General features: G+C 49.4%; 47 non-coding genes and 2 pseudogenes across 47 annotated transcripts; all 49 read right to left on the bottom strand.

Annotated features, from left to right (window-relative positions):
- Window positions 1–226: 226 nt before the first annotated feature.
- LOC149756488 (5S ribosomal RNA) lies at window positions 227–345 on the bottom strand. The gene has a single exon (XR_016411767.1). It is a non-coding gene; the product is annotated as a 5S ribosomal RNA (ribosomal RNA).
- Window positions 346–591: 246 nt separating this feature from the next.
- LOC149756489 (5S ribosomal RNA) lies at window positions 592–710 on the bottom strand. The gene has a single exon (XR_016401559.1). It is a non-coding gene; the product is annotated as a 5S ribosomal RNA (ribosomal RNA).
- A 245-nt stretch (window positions 711–955) lies between these two features.
- LOC149756490 (5S ribosomal RNA) lies at window positions 956–1,074 on the bottom strand (annotated as a pseudogene).
- A 247-nt stretch (window positions 1,075–1,321) lies between these two features.
- On the bottom strand, window positions 1,322–1,440 carry LOC149756491 (5S ribosomal RNA). Its single transcript, XR_016405639.1, has one exon. It is a non-coding gene; the product is annotated as a 5S ribosomal RNA (ribosomal RNA).
- A 246-nt stretch (window positions 1,441–1,686) lies between these two features.
- On the bottom strand, window positions 1,687–1,805 carry LOC149756492 (5S ribosomal RNA). Its single transcript, XR_016400955.1, has one exon. It is a non-coding gene; the product is annotated as a 5S ribosomal RNA (ribosomal RNA).
- A 246-nt stretch (window positions 1,806–2,051) lies between these two features.
- On the bottom strand, window positions 2,052–2,170 carry LOC149756493 (5S ribosomal RNA). Its single transcript, XR_016412719.1, has one exon. It is a non-coding gene; the product is annotated as a 5S ribosomal RNA (ribosomal RNA).
- A 246-nt stretch (window positions 2,171–2,416) lies between these two features.
- LOC149756494 (5S ribosomal RNA) lies at window positions 2,417–2,535 on the bottom strand. The gene has a single exon (XR_016405539.1). It is a non-coding gene; the product is annotated as a 5S ribosomal RNA (ribosomal RNA).
- A 247-nt stretch (window positions 2,536–2,782) lies between these two features.
- On the bottom strand, window positions 2,783–2,901 carry LOC149756495 (5S ribosomal RNA). Its single transcript, XR_016411768.1, has one exon. It is a non-coding gene; the product is annotated as a 5S ribosomal RNA (ribosomal RNA).
- A 246-nt stretch (window positions 2,902–3,147) lies between these two features.
- Window positions 3,148–3,266, bottom strand: LOC149756496 (5S ribosomal RNA). Its single transcript, XR_016402257.1, has one exon. It is a non-coding gene; the product is annotated as a 5S ribosomal RNA (ribosomal RNA).
- A 247-nt stretch (window positions 3,267–3,513) lies between these two features.
- LOC149756497 (5S ribosomal RNA) lies at window positions 3,514–3,632 on the bottom strand. Its single transcript, XR_016405164.1, has one exon. It is a non-coding gene; the product is annotated as a 5S ribosomal RNA (ribosomal RNA).
- A 246-nt stretch (window positions 3,633–3,878) lies between these two features.
- LOC149756498 (5S ribosomal RNA) lies at window positions 3,879–3,997 on the bottom strand. The gene has a single exon (XR_016404344.1). It is a non-coding gene; the product is annotated as a 5S ribosomal RNA (ribosomal RNA).
- Window positions 3,998–4,243: 246 nt separating this feature from the next.
- Window positions 4,244–4,362, bottom strand: LOC149756499 (5S ribosomal RNA). The gene has a single exon (XR_016408724.1). It is a non-coding gene; the product is annotated as a 5S ribosomal RNA (ribosomal RNA).
- A 246-nt stretch (window positions 4,363–4,608) lies between these two features.
- LOC149756500 (5S ribosomal RNA) lies at window positions 4,609–4,727 on the bottom strand. The gene has a single exon (XR_016405540.1). It is a non-coding gene; the product is annotated as a 5S ribosomal RNA (ribosomal RNA).
- Window positions 4,728–4,974: 247 nt separating this feature from the next.
- LOC149756501 (5S ribosomal RNA) lies at window positions 4,975–5,093 on the bottom strand. Its single transcript, XR_016411769.1, has one exon. It is a non-coding gene; the product is annotated as a 5S ribosomal RNA (ribosomal RNA).
- A 246-nt stretch (window positions 5,094–5,339) lies between these two features.
- LOC149756502 (5S ribosomal RNA) lies at window positions 5,340–5,458 on the bottom strand. Its single transcript, XR_016404345.1, has one exon. It is a non-coding gene; the product is annotated as a 5S ribosomal RNA (ribosomal RNA).
- A 246-nt stretch (window positions 5,459–5,704) lies between these two features.
- LOC149756503 (5S ribosomal RNA) lies at window positions 5,705–5,823 on the bottom strand. The gene has a single exon (XR_016408725.1). It is a non-coding gene; the product is annotated as a 5S ribosomal RNA (ribosomal RNA).
- Window positions 5,824–6,069: 246 nt separating this feature from the next.
- LOC149756504 (5S ribosomal RNA) lies at window positions 6,070–6,188 on the bottom strand. Its single transcript, XR_016405541.1, has one exon. It is a non-coding gene; the product is annotated as a 5S ribosomal RNA (ribosomal RNA).
- Window positions 6,189–6,435: 247 nt separating this feature from the next.
- LOC149756505 (5S ribosomal RNA) lies at window positions 6,436–6,554 on the bottom strand. Its single transcript, XR_016411770.1, has one exon. It is a non-coding gene; the product is annotated as a 5S ribosomal RNA (ribosomal RNA).
- Window positions 6,555–6,800: 246 nt separating this feature from the next.
- LOC149756506 (5S ribosomal RNA) lies at window positions 6,801–6,919 on the bottom strand. Its single transcript, XR_016404346.1, has one exon. It is a non-coding gene; the product is annotated as a 5S ribosomal RNA (ribosomal RNA).
- Window positions 6,920–7,165: 246 nt separating this feature from the next.
- On the bottom strand, window positions 7,166–7,284 carry LOC149756507 (5S ribosomal RNA). The gene has a single exon (XR_016408727.1). It is a non-coding gene; the product is annotated as a 5S ribosomal RNA (ribosomal RNA).
- A 246-nt stretch (window positions 7,285–7,530) lies between these two features.
- On the bottom strand, window positions 7,531–7,649 carry LOC149756508 (5S ribosomal RNA). Its single transcript, XR_016411771.1, has one exon. It is a non-coding gene; the product is annotated as a 5S ribosomal RNA (ribosomal RNA).
- A 246-nt stretch (window positions 7,650–7,895) lies between these two features.
- LOC149756509 (5S ribosomal RNA) lies at window positions 7,896–8,014 on the bottom strand. The gene has a single exon (XR_016400966.1). It is a non-coding gene; the product is annotated as a 5S ribosomal RNA (ribosomal RNA).
- A 246-nt stretch (window positions 8,015–8,260) lies between these two features.
- Window positions 8,261–8,379, bottom strand: LOC149756510 (5S ribosomal RNA). The gene has a single exon (XR_016400977.1). It is a non-coding gene; the product is annotated as a 5S ribosomal RNA (ribosomal RNA).
- A 247-nt stretch (window positions 8,380–8,626) lies between these two features.
- LOC149756511 (5S ribosomal RNA) lies at window positions 8,627–8,745 on the bottom strand. Its single transcript, XR_016411773.1, has one exon. It is a non-coding gene; the product is annotated as a 5S ribosomal RNA (ribosomal RNA).
- Window positions 8,746–8,991: 246 nt separating this feature from the next.
- Window positions 8,992–9,110, bottom strand: LOC149756512 (5S ribosomal RNA). Its single transcript, XR_016405542.1, has one exon. It is a non-coding gene; the product is annotated as a 5S ribosomal RNA (ribosomal RNA).
- Window positions 9,111–9,357: 247 nt separating this feature from the next.
- Window positions 9,358–9,476, bottom strand: LOC149756513 (5S ribosomal RNA). The gene has a single exon (XR_016411774.1). It is a non-coding gene; the product is annotated as a 5S ribosomal RNA (ribosomal RNA).
- Window positions 9,477–9,722: 246 nt separating this feature from the next.
- On the bottom strand, window positions 9,723–9,841 carry LOC149756514 (5S ribosomal RNA). The gene has a single exon (XR_016404347.1). It is a non-coding gene; the product is annotated as a 5S ribosomal RNA (ribosomal RNA).
- Window positions 9,842–10,087: 246 nt separating this feature from the next.
- On the bottom strand, window positions 10,088–10,206 carry LOC149756515 (5S ribosomal RNA). The gene has a single exon (XR_016408728.1). It is a non-coding gene; the product is annotated as a 5S ribosomal RNA (ribosomal RNA).
- Window positions 10,207–10,452: 246 nt separating this feature from the next.
- Window positions 10,453–10,571, bottom strand: LOC149756516 (5S ribosomal RNA). The gene has a single exon (XR_016411775.1). It is a non-coding gene; the product is annotated as a 5S ribosomal RNA (ribosomal RNA).
- A 246-nt stretch (window positions 10,572–10,817) lies between these two features.
- Window positions 10,818–10,936, bottom strand: LOC149756517 (5S ribosomal RNA). The gene has a single exon (XR_016400495.1). It is a non-coding gene; the product is annotated as a 5S ribosomal RNA (ribosomal RNA).
- A 246-nt stretch (window positions 10,937–11,182) lies between these two features.
- LOC149756518 (5S ribosomal RNA) lies at window positions 11,183–11,301 on the bottom strand. Its single transcript, XR_016400988.1, has one exon. It is a non-coding gene; the product is annotated as a 5S ribosomal RNA (ribosomal RNA).
- A 247-nt stretch (window positions 11,302–11,548) lies between these two features.
- LOC149756519 (5S ribosomal RNA) lies at window positions 11,549–11,667 on the bottom strand. Its single transcript, XR_016411776.1, has one exon. It is a non-coding gene; the product is annotated as a 5S ribosomal RNA (ribosomal RNA).
- Window positions 11,668–11,913: 246 nt separating this feature from the next.
- On the bottom strand, window positions 11,914–12,032 carry LOC149756520 (5S ribosomal RNA). Its single transcript, XR_016405543.1, has one exon. It is a non-coding gene; the product is annotated as a 5S ribosomal RNA (ribosomal RNA).
- Window positions 12,033–12,279: 247 nt separating this feature from the next.
- LOC149756521 (5S ribosomal RNA) lies at window positions 12,280–12,398 on the bottom strand. The gene has a single exon (XR_016411777.1). It is a non-coding gene; the product is annotated as a 5S ribosomal RNA (ribosomal RNA).
- A 246-nt stretch (window positions 12,399–12,644) lies between these two features.
- LOC149756522 (5S ribosomal RNA) lies at window positions 12,645–12,763 on the bottom strand. Its single transcript, XR_016404348.1, has one exon. It is a non-coding gene; the product is annotated as a 5S ribosomal RNA (ribosomal RNA).
- A 246-nt stretch (window positions 12,764–13,009) lies between these two features.
- On the bottom strand, window positions 13,010–13,128 carry LOC149756523 (5S ribosomal RNA). The gene has a single exon (XR_016408729.1). It is a non-coding gene; the product is annotated as a 5S ribosomal RNA (ribosomal RNA).
- A 246-nt stretch (window positions 13,129–13,374) lies between these two features.
- On the bottom strand, window positions 13,375–13,493 carry LOC149756524 (5S ribosomal RNA). Its single transcript, XR_016411778.1, has one exon. It is a non-coding gene; the product is annotated as a 5S ribosomal RNA (ribosomal RNA).
- A 246-nt stretch (window positions 13,494–13,739) lies between these two features.
- Window positions 13,740–13,858, bottom strand: LOC149756525 (5S ribosomal RNA). Its single transcript, XR_016400496.1, has one exon. It is a non-coding gene; the product is annotated as a 5S ribosomal RNA (ribosomal RNA).
- A 246-nt stretch (window positions 13,859–14,104) lies between these two features.
- On the bottom strand, window positions 14,105–14,223 carry LOC149756526 (5S ribosomal RNA). The gene has a single exon (XR_016400998.1). It is a non-coding gene; the product is annotated as a 5S ribosomal RNA (ribosomal RNA).
- A 247-nt stretch (window positions 14,224–14,470) lies between these two features.
- On the bottom strand, window positions 14,471–14,589 carry LOC149756527 (5S ribosomal RNA). Its single transcript, XR_016411779.1, has one exon. It is a non-coding gene; the product is annotated as a 5S ribosomal RNA (ribosomal RNA).
- A 246-nt stretch (window positions 14,590–14,835) lies between these two features.
- Window positions 14,836–14,954, bottom strand: LOC149756528 (5S ribosomal RNA). Its single transcript, XR_016406923.1, has one exon. It is a non-coding gene; the product is annotated as a 5S ribosomal RNA (ribosomal RNA).
- Window positions 14,955–15,199: 245 nt separating this feature from the next.
- LOC149756529 (5S ribosomal RNA) lies at window positions 15,200–15,318 on the bottom strand (annotated as a pseudogene).
- Window positions 15,319–15,565: 247 nt separating this feature from the next.
- On the bottom strand, window positions 15,566–15,684 carry LOC149756530 (5S ribosomal RNA). Its single transcript, XR_016405640.1, has one exon. It is a non-coding gene; the product is annotated as a 5S ribosomal RNA (ribosomal RNA).
- A 246-nt stretch (window positions 15,685–15,930) lies between these two features.
- On the bottom strand, window positions 15,931–16,049 carry LOC149756531 (5S ribosomal RNA). Its single transcript, XR_016401009.1, has one exon. It is a non-coding gene; the product is annotated as a 5S ribosomal RNA (ribosomal RNA).
- Window positions 16,050–16,295: 246 nt separating this feature from the next.
- Window positions 16,296–16,414, bottom strand: LOC149756532 (5S ribosomal RNA). The gene has a single exon (XR_016412588.1). It is a non-coding gene; the product is annotated as a 5S ribosomal RNA (ribosomal RNA).
- A 246-nt stretch (window positions 16,415–16,660) lies between these two features.
- LOC149756533 (5S ribosomal RNA) lies at window positions 16,661–16,779 on the bottom strand. The gene has a single exon (XR_016401020.1). It is a non-coding gene; the product is annotated as a 5S ribosomal RNA (ribosomal RNA).
- Window positions 16,780–17,025: 246 nt separating this feature from the next.
- On the bottom strand, window positions 17,026–17,144 carry LOC149756534 (5S ribosomal RNA). Its single transcript, XR_016412720.1, has one exon. It is a non-coding gene; the product is annotated as a 5S ribosomal RNA (ribosomal RNA).
- A 246-nt stretch (window positions 17,145–17,390) lies between these two features.
- LOC149756535 (5S ribosomal RNA) lies at window positions 17,391–17,509 on the bottom strand. Its single transcript, XR_016411780.1, has one exon. It is a non-coding gene; the product is annotated as a 5S ribosomal RNA (ribosomal RNA).
- A 246-nt stretch (window positions 17,510–17,755) lies between these two features.
- LOC149756536 (5S ribosomal RNA) lies at window positions 17,756–17,874 on the bottom strand. Its single transcript, XR_016411781.1, has one exon. It is a non-coding gene; the product is annotated as a 5S ribosomal RNA (ribosomal RNA).
- Between the last annotated feature and the right edge of the window lie 12 nt (window positions 17,875–17,886).

A 17,886-nucleotide genomic window follows, 5' to 3' on the forward strand; every position in this document is an offset into this window, starting at 1 on the left:
CCTTTTATGACAAAGCAGCAGACCTCGACGGCACGAGACATTCGCGCTGCCGGGGCCGTTCTGGCGTAGGATTCAACGCGCTGGTCCCGCTATGCGGCATGGCACCGCCAGTCTCCGGACTCAGTTTATTGTCGGGGGAAAAAAATTATCCGAAGAGGAAAAGCCAAAAGCCAAAAAATTAAAAATAAATATTATCAAAAAATAAAAAAGCGGGCAAAAAATAAAAAGGGTGCAACACGAGGACTTCCCAGGGGGTCACCCATCCTAGTACTACTCTCGCCCAAGCACGCTTAACTGCGGAGTTCTGATGGGATCCGGTGCATTAGTGCTGGTATGATCGCACCCAAGGCATGCCCTTCGAAACTCCCTTTTATGACAAAGCAGCAGAACTCGACGGCCCGAGACATTCGCGCTGCCGGGGCCGTTCTGGCGTAGGATTCAACACGCTGTTCCGCTATGCGGCATGGCACCGCCAGTCTCCGGACTCAGTTTATTTTCGGGGAAAAAAAATTATCCGAAGAGGAAAAGACAAAAGCCGAAAAATAAAAAATAAATGTTATCAAAAAATAAAAAAGCGGGCAAAAAATAAAAGGGGTGCAACACGAGGACTTCCCAGGGGGTCACCCATCCTAGTACTACTCACGCCCAAGCACGCTTAACTGCAGAGTTCTGATGGGATCCGGTGCATTAGTGCTGGTATGATCGCACCCGTGACATGCCCTTCGAAACTCCCTTTTATGACAAAGCAGCAGACCTCGACGGCCCGAGACATTCGCGCTGCCGGGGCCGTTCTGGCTATGATTCAACGCGCTGTTCCGCTATGCGGCATGGCACCGCCAGTCTCCGGACTCAGTTTATTTTCGGGGGGAAAAAATTATCCGAAGAGGAAAAGCCAAAAGCCAAAAAATTAAAAATAAATATTATCAAAAAATAAAAAAGCGGGCAAAAAATAAAAAGGGTGCAACACGAGGACTTCCCAGGGGGTCACCCATCCTAGTACTTCTCTCGCCCAAGCACGCTTAACTGCGGAGTTATGATCGGATCCGGTGCATTAGTGCTGGTATGATCGCACCCATGACATGCACTTCGAAACTCCCTTTTATGGCAAAGCAGCAGACCTCGACGGCCCGAGACATTCGCGCTGCCGGGGCCGTTCTGGCGTAGAATTCAACGCGCTGGTCCCGCTATGCGGCATGGCACCGCCAGTCTCCGGACTCAGTTTATTTTCGGGGAAAAAAAATTATCCGAAGAGGAAAAGCCAAAAGCCAAAAAATTAAAAATAAATATTATCAAAAAATAAAAAAGCGGGCAAAAAATAAAAGGGGTACAACACGAGGACTTCCCAGGGGGTCACCCATCCCAGTACTACTCTCGCCCAAGCACGCTTAACTGCTGAGTTCTGATGGGATCCGGTGCATTAGTGCTGGTATGATCGCACCCATGACATGCCCATCGAAACACCCTTTTATGACAAAGCAGCAGACCTCGACGGCCCGAGACATTCGCGCTGCCGGGGCCGTTCTGGCGTAGGATTCAACGCGCTGTTCCGCTATGCGGCATGGCACCGCGAGTCTCCGGACTCAGTTTATTTTCGGGGGAAAAAAATTATCCGAAGAGGAAAAGCCAAAAGCCGAAAAATTAAAAATAAATGTTATCAAAAAATAAAAAAGCGGGCAAAAAATAAAAGGGGTGCAACACGAGGACTTCCCAGGGGGTCACCCATCCTAGTACTACTCTCGCCCAAGCACGCTTAACTGCGGAGTTCTGATGGGATCCGGTGCATTAGTGCTGGTATGATCGCACCCATGATATGCCCTTCGAAACTCCCTTTTATGACAAAGCAGCAGACCTCGACGGCCCGAGACATTCGCGCTGCCGGGGCCGTTCTGGCGTAGGATTCAACGCGCTATTCCGCTATGCGGCATGGCACCGCGAGTCTCCGGACTCAGTTTATTTTCGAGGGAAAAAAATTATCCGAAGAGGAAAAGCCAAAAGCCGAAAAATTAAAAATAAATATTATCAAAAAATAAAAAAGCGGGCAAAAAATAAAAAGGGTGCAACACGAGGACTTCCCAGGGGGTCACCCATCATAGTACTACTCTCGCCCAAGCACGCTTAACTGCGGAGTTCTGATGGGATCCGGTGCATTAGTGCTGGTATGATCGCACCCATGACATGCCCATCGAAACACCCTTTTATGACAAAGCAGCAGACCTCGACGGCCCGAGACATTCGCGCTGCCGGGGCCGTTCTGGCGTAGGATTCAACGCGCTGTTCCGCTATGCGGCATGGCACCGCGAGTCTCCGGACTCAGTTTATTTTCGGAGGAAAAAAATTATCCGAAGAGGAAAAGCCAAAAGCCGAAAAATTAAAAATAAATGTTATCAAAAAATAAAAAAGCGGGCAAAAAATAAAAGGGGTGCAACACGAGGACTTCCCAGGGGGTCACCCATCCTAGTACTACTCTCGCCCAAGCACGCTTAACTGCGAAGTTCTGATGGGATCCGGTGCATTAGTGTTGGTATGATCGCACCCATGATATGCCCTTCGAAACTCCCTTTTATGACAAAGCAGCAGACCTCGACGGCCCGAGACATTCGCGCTGCCGGGGCCGTTCTGGCGTACGATTCAACGCGCTGGTCCCGCTATGCGGCATGGCACCGCCAGTCTCCGGACTCAGTTTATTGTCGGGGGAAAAAAATTATCCGAAGAGGAAAAGCCAAAAGCCAAAAAATTAAAAATAAATATTATCAAAAAATAAAAAAGCGGGCAAAAAATAAAAAGGGTGCAACACGAGGACTTCCCAGGGGGTCACCCATCCTAGTACTACTCTCGCCCAAGCACGCTTAACTGCGGAGTTCTGATGGGATCCGGTGCATTAGTGCTGGTATGATCGCACCCATGACATGCCCATCGAATCACCCTTTTATGACAAAGCAGTAGACCTCGACGGCCCGAGACATTCGCGCTGCCGGGGCCGTTCTGGCGTAGGATTCAACGCGCTGTTCCGCTATGCGGCATCGCACCGCGAGTCTCCGGACTCAGTTTATTTTCGGAGGAAAAAAATTATCCGAAGAGGAAAAGCCAAAAGCCGAAAAATTAAAAATAAATGTTATCAAAAAATAAAAAAGCGGGCAAAAAATAAAAGGGGTGCAACACGAGGACTTCCCAGGGGGTCACCCATCCTAGTACTACTCTCGCCCAAGCACGCTTAACTGCGAAGTTCTGATGGGATCCGGTGCATTAGTGCTGGTATGATCGCACCCATGATATGCCCTTCGAAACTCCCTTTTATGACAAAGCAGCAGACCTCGACGGCCCGAGACATTCGCGCTGCCGGGGCCGTTCTGGCGTAGGATTCAACGCGCTGGTCCCGCTATGCGGCATGGCACCGCCAGTCTCCGGACTCAGTTTATTGTCGGGGAAAAAAAATTATCCGAAGAGGAAAAGCCAAAAGCCAAAAAATTAAAAATAAATATTATCAAAAAATAAAAAAGCGGGCAAAAAATAAAAAGGGTGCAACACGAAGACTTTCCAGGGGGTCACCCATCCTAGTACTACTCTCGCCCAAGCACGCTTAACTGCGGAGTTCTGATGGGATCCGGTGCATTAGTGCTGGTATGATCGCACCCAAGACATGCCCTTCGAAACTCCCTTTTATGACAAAGCAGCAGACCTCGACGGCCCGAGACATTCGCGCTGCCGGGGCCGTTCTGGCGTAGGATTCAACGCGCTGTTCCGCTATGCGGCATGGCACCGCCAGTCTCCGGACTCAGTTTATTTTCGGGGGAAAAAAATTATCCGAAGAGGAAAAGACAAAAGCCGAAAAATAAAAAATAAATGTTATCAAAAAATAAAAAAGCGGGCAAAAAATAAAAGGGGTGCAACACGAGGACTTCCCATGGGGTCACCCATCCTAGTACTACTCTCGCCCAAGCACGCTTAACTGCAGAGTTCTCATGGGATCCGGTGCATTAGTGCTGGTATGATCGCACCCATGACATGCCCTTCGAAACTCCCTTTTATGACAAAGCAGCAGACCTCGACGGCCCGAGACATTCGCGCTGCCGGGGCCGTTCTGGCGTATGATTCAACGCGCTGTTCCGCTATGCGGCATGGCACCGCCAGTCTCCGGACTCAGTTTATTTTCGGGGGGAAAAAATTATCCGAAGAGGAAAAGCCAAAAGCCAAAAAATTAAAAATAAATATTATCAAAAAATAAAAAAGCGGGCAAAAAATAAAAAGGGTGCAACACGAGGACTTCCCAGGGGGTCACCCATCCTAGTACTTCTCTCGCCCAAGCACGCTTAACTGCGGAGTTATGATGGGATCCGGTGCATTAGTGCTGGTATGATCGCAGCCATGACATGCCCTTCGAAACTCCCTTTTATGACAAAGCAGCAGACCGCGACGGCCCGAGACATTCGCGCTGCCGGGGCCGTTCTGGCGTAGGATTCAACGCGCTGTTCCGCTATGCGGCATGGCACCGCGAGTCTCCGGACTCAGTTTATTTTCGGAGGAAAAAAATTATCCGAAGAGGAAAAGCCAAAAGCCGAAAAATTAAAAATAAATGTTATCAAAAAATAAAAAAGCGGGCAAAAAATAAAAGGGGTGCAACACGAGGACTTCCCAGGGGGTCACCCATCCTAGTACTACTCTCGCCCAAGCACGCTTAACTGCGAAGTTCTGATGGGATCCGGTGCATTAGTGTTGGTATGATCGCACCCATGATATGCCCTTCGAAACTCCCTTTTATGACAAAGCAGCAGACCTCGACGGCCCGAGACATTCGCGCTGCCGGGGCCGTTCTGGCGTACGATTCAACGCGCTGGTCCCGCTATGCGGCATGGCACCGCCAGTCTCCGGACTCAGTTTATTGTCGGGGGAAAAAAATTATCCGAAGAGGAAAAGCCAAAAGCCAAAAAATTAAAAATAAATATTATCAAAAAATAAAAAAGCGGGCAAAAAATAAAAAGGGTGCAACACGAGGACTTCCCAGGGGGTCACCCATCCTAGTACTACTCTCGCCCAAGCACGCTTAACTGCGGAGTTCTGATGGGATCCGGTGCATTAGTGCTGGTATGATCGCACCCAAGACATGCCCTTCGAAACTCCCTTTTATGACAAAGCAGCAGACCTCGACGGCCCGAGACATTCGCGCTGCCGGGGCCGTTCTGGCGTAGGATTCAACGTGCTGTTCCGCTATGCGGCATGGCACCGCCAGTCTCCGGACTCAGTTTATTTTCGGGGGAAAAAAATTATCCGAAGAGGAAAAGACAAAAGCCGAAAAATAAAAAATAAATGTTATCAAAAAATAAAAAAGCGGGCAAAAAATAAAAGGGGTGCAACACGAGGACTTCCCATGGGGTCACCCATCCTAGTACTACTCTCGCCCAAGCACGCTTAACTGCAGAGTTCTCATGGGATCCGGTGCATTAGTGCTGGTATGATCGCACCCATGACATGCCCTTCGAAACTCCCTTTTATGACAAAGCAGCAGACCTCGACGGCCCGAGACATTCGCGCTGCCGGGGCCGTTCTGGCGTATGATTCAACGCGCTGTTCCGCTATGCGGCATGGCACCGCCAGTCTCCGGACTCAGTTTATTTTCGGGGGGAAAAAATTATCCGAAGAGGAAAAGCCAAAAGCCAAAAAATTAAAAATAAATATTATCAAAAAATAAAAAAGCGGGCAAAAAATAAAAAGGGTGCAACACGAGGACTTCCCAGGGGGTCACCCATCCTAGTACTTCTCTCGCCCAAGCACGCTTAACTGCGGAGTTATGATGGGATCCGGTGCATTAGTGCTGGTATGATCGCAGCCATGACATGCCCTTCGAAACTCCCTTTTATGACAAAGCAGCAGACCGCGACGGCCCGAGACATTCGCGCTGCCGGGGCCGTTCTGGCGTAGGATTCAACGCGCTGTTCCGCTATGCGGCATGGCACCGCGAGTCTCCGGACTCAGTTTATTTTCGGAGGAAAAAAATTATCCGAAGAGGAAAAGCCAAAAGCCGAAAAATTAAAAATAAATGTTATCAAAAAATAAAAAAGCGGGCAAAAAATAAAAGGGGTGCAACACGAGGACTTCCCAGGGGGTCACCCATCCTAGTACTACTCTCGCCCAAGCACGCTTAACTGCGAAGTTCTGATGGGATCCGGTGCATTAGTGTTGGTATGATCGCACCCATGATATGCCCTTCGAAACTCCCTTTTATGACAAAGCAGCAGACCTCGACGGCCCGAGACATTCGCGCTGCCGGGGCCGTTCTGGCGTACGATTCAACGCGCTGGTCCCGCTATGCGGCATGGCACCGCCAGTCTCCGGACTCAGTTTATTGTCGGGGGAAAAAAATTATCCGAAGAGGAAAAGCCAAAAGCCAAAAAATTAAAAATAAATATTATCAAAAAATAAAAAAGCGGGCAAAAAATAAAAAGGGTGCAACACGAGGACTTCCCAGGGGGTCACCCATCCTAGTACTACTCTCGCCCAAGCACGCTTAACTGCGGAGTTCTGATGGGATCCGGTGCATTAGTGCTGGTATGATCGCACCCAAGACATGCCCTTCGAAACTCCCTTTTATGACAAAGCAGCAGACCTCGACGGCCCGAGACATTCGCGCTGCCGGGGCCGTTCTGGCGTAGGATTCAACGTGCTGTTCCGCTATGCGGCATGGCACCGCCAGTCTCCGGACTCAGTTTATTTTCGGGGGAAAAAAATTATCCGAAGAGGAAAAGACAAAAGCCGAAAAATAAAAAATAAATGTTATCAAAAAATAAAAAAGCGGGCAAAAAATAAAAGGGGTGCAACACGAGGACTTCCCATGGGGTCACCCATCCTAGTACTACTCTCGCCCAAGCACGCTTAACTGCAGAGTTCTCATGGGATCCGGTGCATTAGTGCTGGTATGATCGCACCCATGACATGCCCTTCGAAACTCCCTTTTATGACAAAGCAGCAGACCTCGACGGCCCGAGACATTCGCGCTGCCGGGGCCGTTCTGGCGTATGATTCAACGCGCTGTTCCGCTATGCGGCATGGCACCGCCAGTCTCCGGACTCAGTTTATTTTCGGGGGGAAAAAATTATCCGAAGAGGAAAAGCCAAAAGCCAAAAAATTAAAAATAAATATTATCAAAAAATAAAAAAGCGGGCAAAAAATAAAAAGGGTGCAACACGAGGACTTCCCAGGGGGTCACCCATCCTAGTACTTCTCTCGCCCAAGCACGCTTAACTGCGGAGTTATGATGGGATCCGGTGCATTAGTGCTGGTATGATCGCAGCCATGACATGCCCTTCGAAACTCCCTTTTATGACAAAGCAGCAGACCGCGACGGCCCGAGACATTCGCGCTGCCGGGGCCGTTCTGGCGTAGGATTCAACGCGCTGTTCCGCTATGCGGCATGGCACCGCCAGTCTCCGGACTCAGTTTATTGTCGGAGGAAAAAAATTATCCGAAGAGGAAAAGCCAAAAGCCGAAAAATTAAAAATAAATATTATCAAAAAATAAAAAAGCGGGCAAAAAATAAAAAGGGTGCAACACGAGGACTTCCCAGGGGGTCACCCATCCTAGTACTACTCTCGCCCAAGCACGCTTAACTGCGGAGTTCTGATGGGATCCGGTGCATTAGTGCTGGTATGATCGCACCCAAGACATGCCCTTCGAAACTCCCTTTTAATACAAAGCAGCGGACCTCGACGGCCCGAGACATTCGCGCTGCCGGAGCCGTTCTGGCGTATGGTTCAACGCGCTGTTCCGCTATGCGGCATGGCACCGCCAGTCTCCGGACTCAGTTTATTTTCGGGGGGAAAAAATTATCCGAAGAGGAAAAGCCAAAAGCCAAAAAATTAAAAATAAATATTATCAAAAAATAAAAAAGCGGGCAAAAAATAAAAGGGGTGCAACACGAGGACTTCCCAGGGGGTCACCCATCCTAGTACTACTCTCGCCCAAGCACGCTTAACTGCGGAGTTCTGATGGGATCCGGTGCATTAGTGCTGGTATGATCGCACCCATGACATGCCCATCGAAACACTCTTTTATGACATAGCAGCAGACCTCGACGGCCCGAGACATTCGCGCTGCCGGGGCCGTTCTGGCGTAGGATTCAACGCGCTGTTCCGCTATGCGGCATGGCACCGCGAGTCTCCGGACTCAGTTTATTTTCGGGGGAAAAAAATTATCCGAAGAGGAAAAGCCAAAAGCCGAAAAATTAAAAATAAATGTTATCAAAAAATAAAAAAGCGGGCAAAAAATAAAAGGGGTGCAACACGAGGACTTCCCAGGGGGTCACCCATCCTAGTACTACTCTCGCCCAAGCACGCTTAACTGCGGAGTTCTGATGGGATCCGGTGCATTAGTGCTGGTATGATCGCACCCATGATATGCCCTTCGAAACTCCCTTTTATGACAAAGCAGCAGACCTCGACGGCCCGAGACATTCGCGCTGCCGGGGCCGTTCTGGCGTAGGATTCAACGCGCTGGTCCCGCTATGCGGCATGGCACCGCCAGTCTCCGGACTCAGTTTATTGTCGGGGGAAAAAAATTATCCGAAGAGGAAAAGCCAAAAGCCAAAAAATTAAAAATAAATATTATCAAAAAATAAAAAAGCGGGCAAAAAATAAAAAGGGTGCAACACGAGGACTTCCCAGGGGGTCACCCATCCTAGTACTACTCTCGCCCAAGCACGCTTAACTGCGGAGTTCTGATGGGATCCGGTGCATTAGTGCTGGTATGATCGCACCCAAGGCATGCCCTTCGAAACTCCCTTTTATGACAAAGCAGCAGAACTCGACGGCCCGAGACATTCGCGCTGCCGGGGCCGTTCTGGCGTAGGATTCAACACGCTGTTCCGCTATGCGGCATGGCACCGCCAGTCTCCGGACTCAGTTTATTTTCGGGGGAAAAAAATTATCCGAAGAGGAAAAGCCAAAAGCCGAAAAATTAAAAATAAATGTTATCAAAAAATAAAAAAGCGGGCAAAAAATAAAAGGGGTGCAACACGAGGACTTCCCAGGGGGTCACCCATCCTAGTACTACTCTCGCCCAAGCACGCTTAACTGCGAAGTTCTGATGGGATCCGGTGCATTAGTGTTGGTATGATCGCACCCATGATATGCCCTTCGAAACTCCCTTTTATGACAAAGCAGCAGACCTCGACGGCCCGAGACATTCGCGCTGCCGGGGCCGTTCTGGCGTACGATTCAACGCGCTGGTCCCGCTATGCGGCATGGCACCGCCAGTCTCCGGACTCAGTTTATTGTCGGGGGAAAAAAATTATCCGAAGAGGAAAAGCCAAAAGCCAAAAAATTAAAAATAAATATTATCAAAAAATAAAAAAGCGGGCAAAAAATAAAAAGGGTGCAACACGAGGACTTCCCAGGGGGTCACCCATCCTAGTACTACTCTCGCCCAAGCACGCTTAACTGCGGAGTTCTGATGGGATCCGGTGCATTAGTGCTGGTATGATCGCACCCAAGACATGCCCTTCGAAACTCCCTTTTATGACAAAGCAGCAGACCTCGACGGCCCGAGACATTCGCGCTGCCGGGGCCGTTCTGGCGTAGGATTCAACGTGCTGTTCCGCTATGCGGCATGGCACCGCCAGTCTCCGGACTCAGTTTATTTTCGGGGGAAAAAAATTATCCGAAGAGGAAAAGACAAAAGCCGAAAAATAAAAAATAAATGTTATCAAAAAATAAAAAAGCGGGCAAAAAATAAAAGGGGTGCAACACGAGGACTTCCCATGGGGTCACCCATCCTAGTACTACTCTCGCCCAAGCACGCTTAACTGCAGAGTTCTCATGGGATCCGGTGCATTAGTGCTGGTATGATCGCACCCATGACATGCCCTTCGAAACTCCCTTTTATGACAAAGCAGCAGACCTCGACGGCCCGAGACATTCGCGCTGCCGGGGCCGTTCTGGCGTATGATTCAACGCGCTGTTCCGCTATGCGGCATGGCACCGCCAGTCTCCGGACTCAGTTTATTTTCGGGGGGAAAAAATTATCCGAAGAGGAAAAGCCAAAAGCCAAAAAATTAAAAATAAATATTATCAAAAAATAAAAAAGCGGGCAAAAAATAAAAAGGGTGCAACACGAGGACTTCCCAGGGGGTCACCCATCCTAGTACTTCTCTCGCCCAAGCACGCTTAACTGCGGAGTTATGATGGGATCCGGTGCATTAGTGCTGGTATGATCGCAGCCATGACATGCCCTTCGAAACTCCCTTTTATGACAAAGCAGCAGACCGCGACGGCCCGAGACATTCGCGCTGCCGGGGCCGTTCTGGCGTAGGATTCAACGCGCTGTTCCGCTATGCGGCATGGCACCGCCAGTCTCCGGACTCAGTTTATTGTCGGAGGAAAAAAATTATCCGAAGAGGAAAAGCCAAAAGCCGAAAAATTAAAAATAAATATTATCAAAAAATAAAAAAGCGGGCAAAAAATAAAAAGGGTGCAACACGAGGACTTCCCAGGGGGTCACCCATCCTAGTACTACTCTCGCCCAAGCACGCTTAACTGCGGAGTTCTGATGGGATCCGGTGCATTAGTGCTGGTATGATCGCACCCAAGACATGCCCTTCGAAACTCCCTTTTAATACAAAGCAGCGGACCTCGACGGCCCGAGACATTCGCGCTGCCGGAGCCGTTCTGGCGTATGGTTCAACGCGCTGTTCCGCTATGCGGCATGGCACCGCCAGTCTCCGGACTCAGTTTATTTTCGGGGGGAAAAAATTATCCGAAGAGGAAAAGCCAAAAGCCAAAAAATTAAAAATAAATATTATCAAAAAATAAAAAAGCGGGCAAAAAATAAAAGGGGTGCAACACGAGGACTTCCCAGGGGGTCACCCATCCTAGTACTACTCTCGCCCATGCACGCTTAACTGCGGAGTTCTGATGGGATCCGGTGCATTAGTGCTGGTATGATCGCACCCATGACATGCCCATCGAAACACCCTTTTATGACATAGCAGCAGACCTCGACGGCCCGAGACATTCGCGCTGCCGGGGCCGTTCTGGCGTAGGATTCAACGCGCTGTTCCGCTATGCGGCATGGCACCGCGAGTCTCCGGACTCAGTTTATTTTCGGGGGAAAAAAATTATCCGAAGAGGAAAAGCCAAAAGCCGAAAAATTAAAAATAAATGTTATCAAAAAATAAAAAAGCGGGCAAAAAATAAAAGGGGTGCAACACGAGGACTTCCCAGGGGGTCACCCATCCTAGTACTACTCTCGCCCAAGCACGCTTAACTGCGGAGTTCTGATGGGATCCGGTGCATTAGTGCTGGTATGATCGCACCCATGATATGCCCTTCGAAACTCCCTTTTATGACAAAGCAGCAGACCTCGACGGCCCGAGACATTCGCGCTGCCGGGGCCGTTCTGGCGTAGGATTCAACGCGCTGGTCCCGCTATGCGGCATGGCACCGCCAGTCTCCGGACTCAGTTTATTGTCGGGGGAAAAAAATTATCCGAAGAGGAAAAGCCAAAAGCCAAAAAATTAAAAATAAATATTATCAAAAAATAAAAAAGCGGGCAAAAAATAAAAAGGGTGCAACACGAGGACTTCCCAGGGGGTCACCCATCCTAGTACTACTCTCGCCCAAGCACGCTTAACTGCGGAGTTCTGATGGGATCCGGTGCATTAGTGCTGGTATGATCGCACCCAAGGCATGCCCTTCGAAACTCCCTTTTATGACAAAGCAGCAGAACTCGACGGCCCGAGACATTCGCGCTGCCGGGGCCGTTCTGGCGTAGGATTCAACACGCTGTTCCGCTATGCGGCATGGCACCGCCAGTCTCCGGACTCAGTTTATTTTCGGGGGAAAAAAATTATCCGAAGAGGAAAAGCCAAAAGCCGAAAAATTAAAAATAAATGTTATCAAAAAATAAAAAAGCGGGCAAAAAATAAAAGGGGTGCAACACGAGGACTTCCCAGGGGGTCACCCATCCTAGTACTACTCTCGCCCAAGCACGCTTAACTGCGAAGTTCTGATGGGATCCGGTGCATTAGTGTTGGTATGATCGCACCCATGATATGCCCTTCGAAACTCCCTTTTATGACAAAGCAGCAGACCTCGACGGCCCGAGACATTCGCGCTGCCGGGGCCGTTCTGGCGTACGATTCAACGCGCTGGTCCCGCTATGCGGCATGGCACCGCCAGTCTCCGGACTCAGTTTATTGTCGGGGGAAAAAAATTATCCGAAGAGGAAAAGCCAAAAGCCAAAAAATTAAAAATAAATATTATCAAAAAATAAAAAAGCGGGCAAAAAATAAAAAGGGTGCAACACGAGGACTTCCCAGGGGGTCACCCATCCTAGTACTACTCTCGCCCAAGCACGCTTAACTGCGGAGTTCTGATGGGATCCGGTGCATTAGTGCTGGTATGATCGCACCCAAGACATGCCCTTCGAAACTCCCTTTTATGACAAAGCAGCAGACCTCGACGGCCCGAGACATTCGCGCTGCCGGGGCCGTTCTGGCGTAGGATTCAACGTGCTGTTCCGCTATGCGGCATGGCACCGCCAGTCTCCGGACTCAGTTTATTTTCGGGGGAAAAAAATTATCCGAAGAGGAAAAGACAAAAGCCGAAAAATAAAAAATAAATGTTATCAAAAAATAAAAAAGCGGGCAAAAAATAAAAGGGGTGCAACACGAGGACTTCCCATGGGGTCACCCATCCTAGTACTACTCTCGCCCAAGCACGCTTAACTGCAGAGTTCTCATGGGATCCGGTGCATTAGTGCTGGTATGATCGCACCCATGACATGCCCTTCGAAACTCCCTTTTATGACAAAGCAGCAGACCTCGACGGCCCGAGACATTCGCGCTGCCGGGGCCGTTCTGGCGTATGATTCAACGCGCTGTTCCGCTATGCGGCATGGCACCGCCAGTCTCCGGACTCAGTTTATTTTCGGGGGGAAAAAATTATCCGAAGAGGAAAAGCCAAAAGCCAAAAAATTAAAAATAAATATTATCAAAAAATAAAAAAGCGGGCAAAAAATAAAAAGGGTGCAACACGAGGACTTCCCAGGGGGTCACCCATCCTAGTACTTCTCTCGCCCAAGCACGCTTAACTGCGGAGTTATGATGGGATCCGGTGCATTAGTGCTGGTATGATCGCAGCCATGACATGCCCTTCGAAACTCCCTTTTATGACAAAGCAGCAGACCGCGACGGCCCGAGACATTCGCGCTGCCGGGGCCGTTCTGGCGTAGGATTCAACGCGCTGTTCCGCTATGCGGCATGGCACCGCCAGTCTCCGGACTCAGTTTATTGTCGGAGGAAAAAAATTATCCGAAGAGGAAAAGCCAAAAGCCGAAAAATTAAAAATAAATATTATCAAAAAATAAAAAAGCGGGCAAAAAATAAAAAGGGTGCAACACGAGGACTTCCCAGGGGGTCACCCATCCTAGTACTACTCTCGCCCAAGCACGCTTAACTGCGGAGTTCTGATGGGATCCGGTGCATTAGTGCTGGTATGATCGCACCCAAGACATGCCCTTCGAAACTCCCTTTTAATACAAAGCAGCGGACCTCGACGGCCCGAGACATTCGCGCTGCCGGAGCCGTTCTGGCGTATGGTTCAACGCGCTGTTCCGCTATGCGGCATGGCACCGCCAGTCTCCGGACTCAGTTTATTTTCGGGGGGAAAAAATTATCCGAAGAGGAAAAGCCAAAAGCCAAAAAATTAAAAATAAATATTATCAAAAAATAAAAAAGCGGGCAAAAAATAAAAGGGGTGCAACACGAGGACTTCCCAGGGGGTCACCCATCCTAGTACTACTCTCGCCCATGCACGCTTAACTGCGGAGTTCTGATGGGATCCGGTGCATTAGTGCTGGTATGATCGCACCCATGACATGCCCATCGAAACACCCTTTTATGACATAGCAGCAGACCTCGACGGCCCGAGACATTCGCGCTGCCGGGGCCGTTCTGGCGTAGGATTCAACGCGCTGTTCCGCTATGCGGCATGGCACCGCGAGTCTCCGGACTCAGTTTATTTTCGGGGGAAAAAAATTATCCGAAGAGGAAAAGCCAAAAGCCGAAAAATTAAAAATAAATGTTATCAAAAAATAAAAAAGCGGGCAAAAAATAAAAGGGGTGCAACACGAGGACTTCCCAGGGGGTCACCCATCCTAGTACTACTCTCGCCCAAGCACGCTTAACTGCGGAGTTCTGATGGGATCCGGTGCATTAGTGCTGGTATGATCGCACCCATGATATGCCCTTCGAAACTCCCTTTTATGACAAAGCAGCAGACCTCGACGGCCCGAGACATTCGCGCTGCCGGGGCCGTTCTGGCGTAGGATTCAACGCGCTGGTCCCGCTATGCGGCATGGCACCGCCAGTCTCCGGACTCAGTTTATTGTCGGGGGAAAAAAATTATCCGAAGAGGAAAAGCCAAAAGCCAAAAAATTAAAAATAAATATTATCAAAAAATAAAAAAGCGGGCAAAAAATAAAAAGGGTGCAACACGAGGACTTCCCAGGGGGTCACCCATCCTAGTACTACTCTCGCCCAAGCACGCTTAACTGCGGAGTTCTGATGGGATCCGGTGCATTAGTGCTGGTATGATCGCACCCAAGGCATGCCCTTCGAAACTCCCTTTTATGACAAAGCAGCAGAACTCGACGGCCCGAGACATTCGCGCTGCCGGGGCCGTTCTGGCGTAGGATTCAACACGCTGTTCCGCTATGCGGCATGGCACCGCCAGTCTCCGGACTCAGTTTATTTTCGGGGGAAAAAAATTATCCGAAGAGGAAAAGACAAAAGCCGAAAAATAAAAAATAAATGTTATCAAAAAATAAAAAAGCGGGCAAAAAATAAAAGGGGTGCAACACGAGGACTTCCCAGGGGGTCACCAATCCTAGTACTACTCACGCCCAAGCACGCTTAACTGCAGAGTTCTGATGGGATCCGGTGCATTAGTGCTGGTATGATCGCACCCGTGACATGCCCTTCGAAACTCCCTTTTATGACAAAGCAGCAGACCTCGACGGCCCGAGACATTCGCGCTGCCGGGGCCGTTCTGGCTATGATTCAACGCGCTGTTCCGCTATGCGGCATGGCACCGCCAGTCTCCGGACTCAGTTTATTTTCGGGGGGAAAAAATTATCCGAAGAGGAAAAGCCAAAAGCCAAAAAATTAAAAATAAATATTATCAAAAAATAAAAAAGCGGGCAAAAAATAAAAAGGGTGCAACACGAGGACTTCCCAGGGGGTCACCCATCCTAGTACTTCTCTCGCCCAAGCACGCTTAACTGCGGAGTTATGATCGGATCCGGTGCATTAGTGCTGGTATGATCGCACCCATGACATGCACTTCGAAACTCCCTTTTATGGCAAAGCAGCAGACCTCGACGGCCCGAGACATTCGCGCTGCCGGGGCCGTTCTGGCGTAGAATTCAACGCGCTGGTCCCGCTATGCGGCATGGCACCGCCAGTCTCCGGACTCAGTTTATTTTCGGGGAAAAAAAATTATCCGAAGAGGAAAAGCCAAAAGCCAAAAAATTAAAAATAAATATTATCAAAAAATAAAAAAGCGGGCAAAAAATAAAAGGGGTACAACACGAGGACTTCCCAGGGGGTCACCCATCCCAGTACTACTCTCGCCCAAGCACGCTTAACTGCTGAGTTCTGATGGGATCCGGTGCATTAGTGCTGGTATGATCGCACCCATGACATGCCCATCGAAACACCCTTTTATGACAAAGCAGCAGACCTCGACGGCCCGAGACATTCGCGCTGCCGGGGCCGTTCTGGCGTAGGATTCAACGCGCTGTTCCGCTATGCGGCATGGCACCGCGAGTCTCCGGACTCAGTTTATTTTCGGGGGAAAAAAATTATCCGAAGAGGAAAAGCCAAAAGCCGAAAAATTAAAAATAAATGTTATCAAAAAATAAAAAAGCGGGCAAAAAATAAAAGGGGTGCAACACGAGGACTTCCCAGGGGGTCACCCATCCTAGTACTACTCTCGCCCAAGCACGCTTAACTGCGGAGTTCTGATGGGATCCGGTGCATTAGTGCTGGTATGATCGCACCCATGATATGCCCTTCGAAACTCCCTTTTATGACAAAGCAGCAGACCTCGACGGCCCGAGACATTCGCGCTGCCGGGGCCGTTCTGGCGTAGGATTCAACGCGCTATTCCGCTATGCGGCATGGCACCGCGAGTCTCCGGACTCAGTTTATTTTCGAGGGAAAAAAATTATCCGAAGAGGAAAAGCCAAAAGCCGAAAAATTAAAAATAAATATTATCAAAAAATAAAAAAGCGGGCAAAAAATAAAAAGGGTGCAACACGAGGATTTCCCAGGGGGTCACCCATCATAGTACTACTCTCGCCCAAGCACGCTTAACTGCGGAGTTCTGATGGGATCCGGTGCATTAGTGCTGGTATGATCGCACCCATGACATGCCCATCGAAACACCCTTTTATGACAAAGCAGCAGACCTCGACGGCCCGAGACATTCGCGCTGCCGGGGCCGTTCTGGCGTAGGATTCAACGCGCTGTTCCGCTATGCGGCATGGCACCGCGAGTCTCCGGACTCAGTTTATTTTCGGGGGAAAAAAATTATCCGAAGAGGAAAAGCCAAAAGCCGAAAAATTAAAAATAAATGTTATCAAAAAATAAAAAAGCGGGCAAAAAATAAAAGGGGTGCAACACGAGGACTTCCCAGGGGGTCACCCATCCTAGTACTACTCTCGCCCAAGCACGCTTAACTGCGGAGTTCTGATGGGATCCGGTGCATTAGTGCTGGTATGATCGCACCCATGATATGCCCTTCGAAACTCCCTTTTATGACAAAGCAGCAGACCTCGACGGCCCGAGACATTCGCGCTGCCGGGGCCGTTCTGGCGTAGGATTCAACGCGCTATTCCGCTATGCGGCATGGCACCGCGAGTCTCCGGACTCAGTTTATTTTCGAGGGAAAAAAATTATCCGAAGAGGAAAAGCCAAAAGCCGAAAAATTAAAAATAAATATTATCAAAAAATAAAAAAGCGGGCAAAAAATAAAAAGGGTGCAACACGAGGACTTCCCAGGGGGTCACCCATCATAGTACTACTCTCGCCCAAGCACGCTTAACTGCGGAGTTCTGATGGGATCCGGTGCATTAGTGCTGGTATGATCGCACCCATGACATGCCCATCGAAACACCCTTTTATGACAAAGCAGCAGACCTCGACGGCCCGAGACATTCGCGCTGCCGGGGCCGTTCTGGCGTAGGATTCAACGCGCTGTTCCGCTATGCGGCATGGCACCGCGAGTCTCCGGACTCAGTTTATTTTCGGGGAAAAAAAATTATCCGAAGAGGAAAAGCCAAAAGCCGAAAAATTAAAAATAAATATTATCAAAAAATAAAAAAGCGGGCAAAAAATAAAAAGGGTGCAACACGAGGACTTCCCAGGGGGTCACCCATCCTAGTACTACTCTCGCCCAAGCACGCTTAACTGCGGAGTTCTGATGGGATCCGGTGCATTAGTGCTGGTATGATCGCACCCATGACATGCCCATCGAAACACCCTTTTATGACAAAGCAGCAGACCTCGACGGCCCGAGACATTCGCGCTGCCGGGGCCGTTCTGGCGTAGGATTCAACGCGCTGTTCCGCTATGCGGCATGGCACCACGAGTCTCCGGACTCAGTTTATTTTCGGGGGAAAAAAATTATCCGAAGAGGAAAAGCCAAAAGCCAAAAAATTAAAAATAAATATTATCAAAAAATAAAAAAGTGGGCAAAAAATAAAAAGGGTGCAACACGAGGACTTCCCAGGGGGTCACCCATCCTAGTACTACTCTCGCCCAAGCACGCTTAACTGCGGAGTTCTGATGGGATCCGGTGCATTAGTGCTGGTATGATCGCACCCATGACATGCCCA

Source organism: Phoenix dactylifera, chromosome 4, assembly GCF_051530095.1.
Source record: "Phoenix dactylifera cultivar Ajwa chromosome 4, Ajwa_hap1_PhDact_Kaust_v1.1, whole genome shotgun sequence".
In the NCBI taxonomy this organism is placed as follows: Eukaryota; Viridiplantae; Streptophyta; class Magnoliopsida; order Arecales; family Arecaceae; genus Phoenix; species Phoenix dactylifera.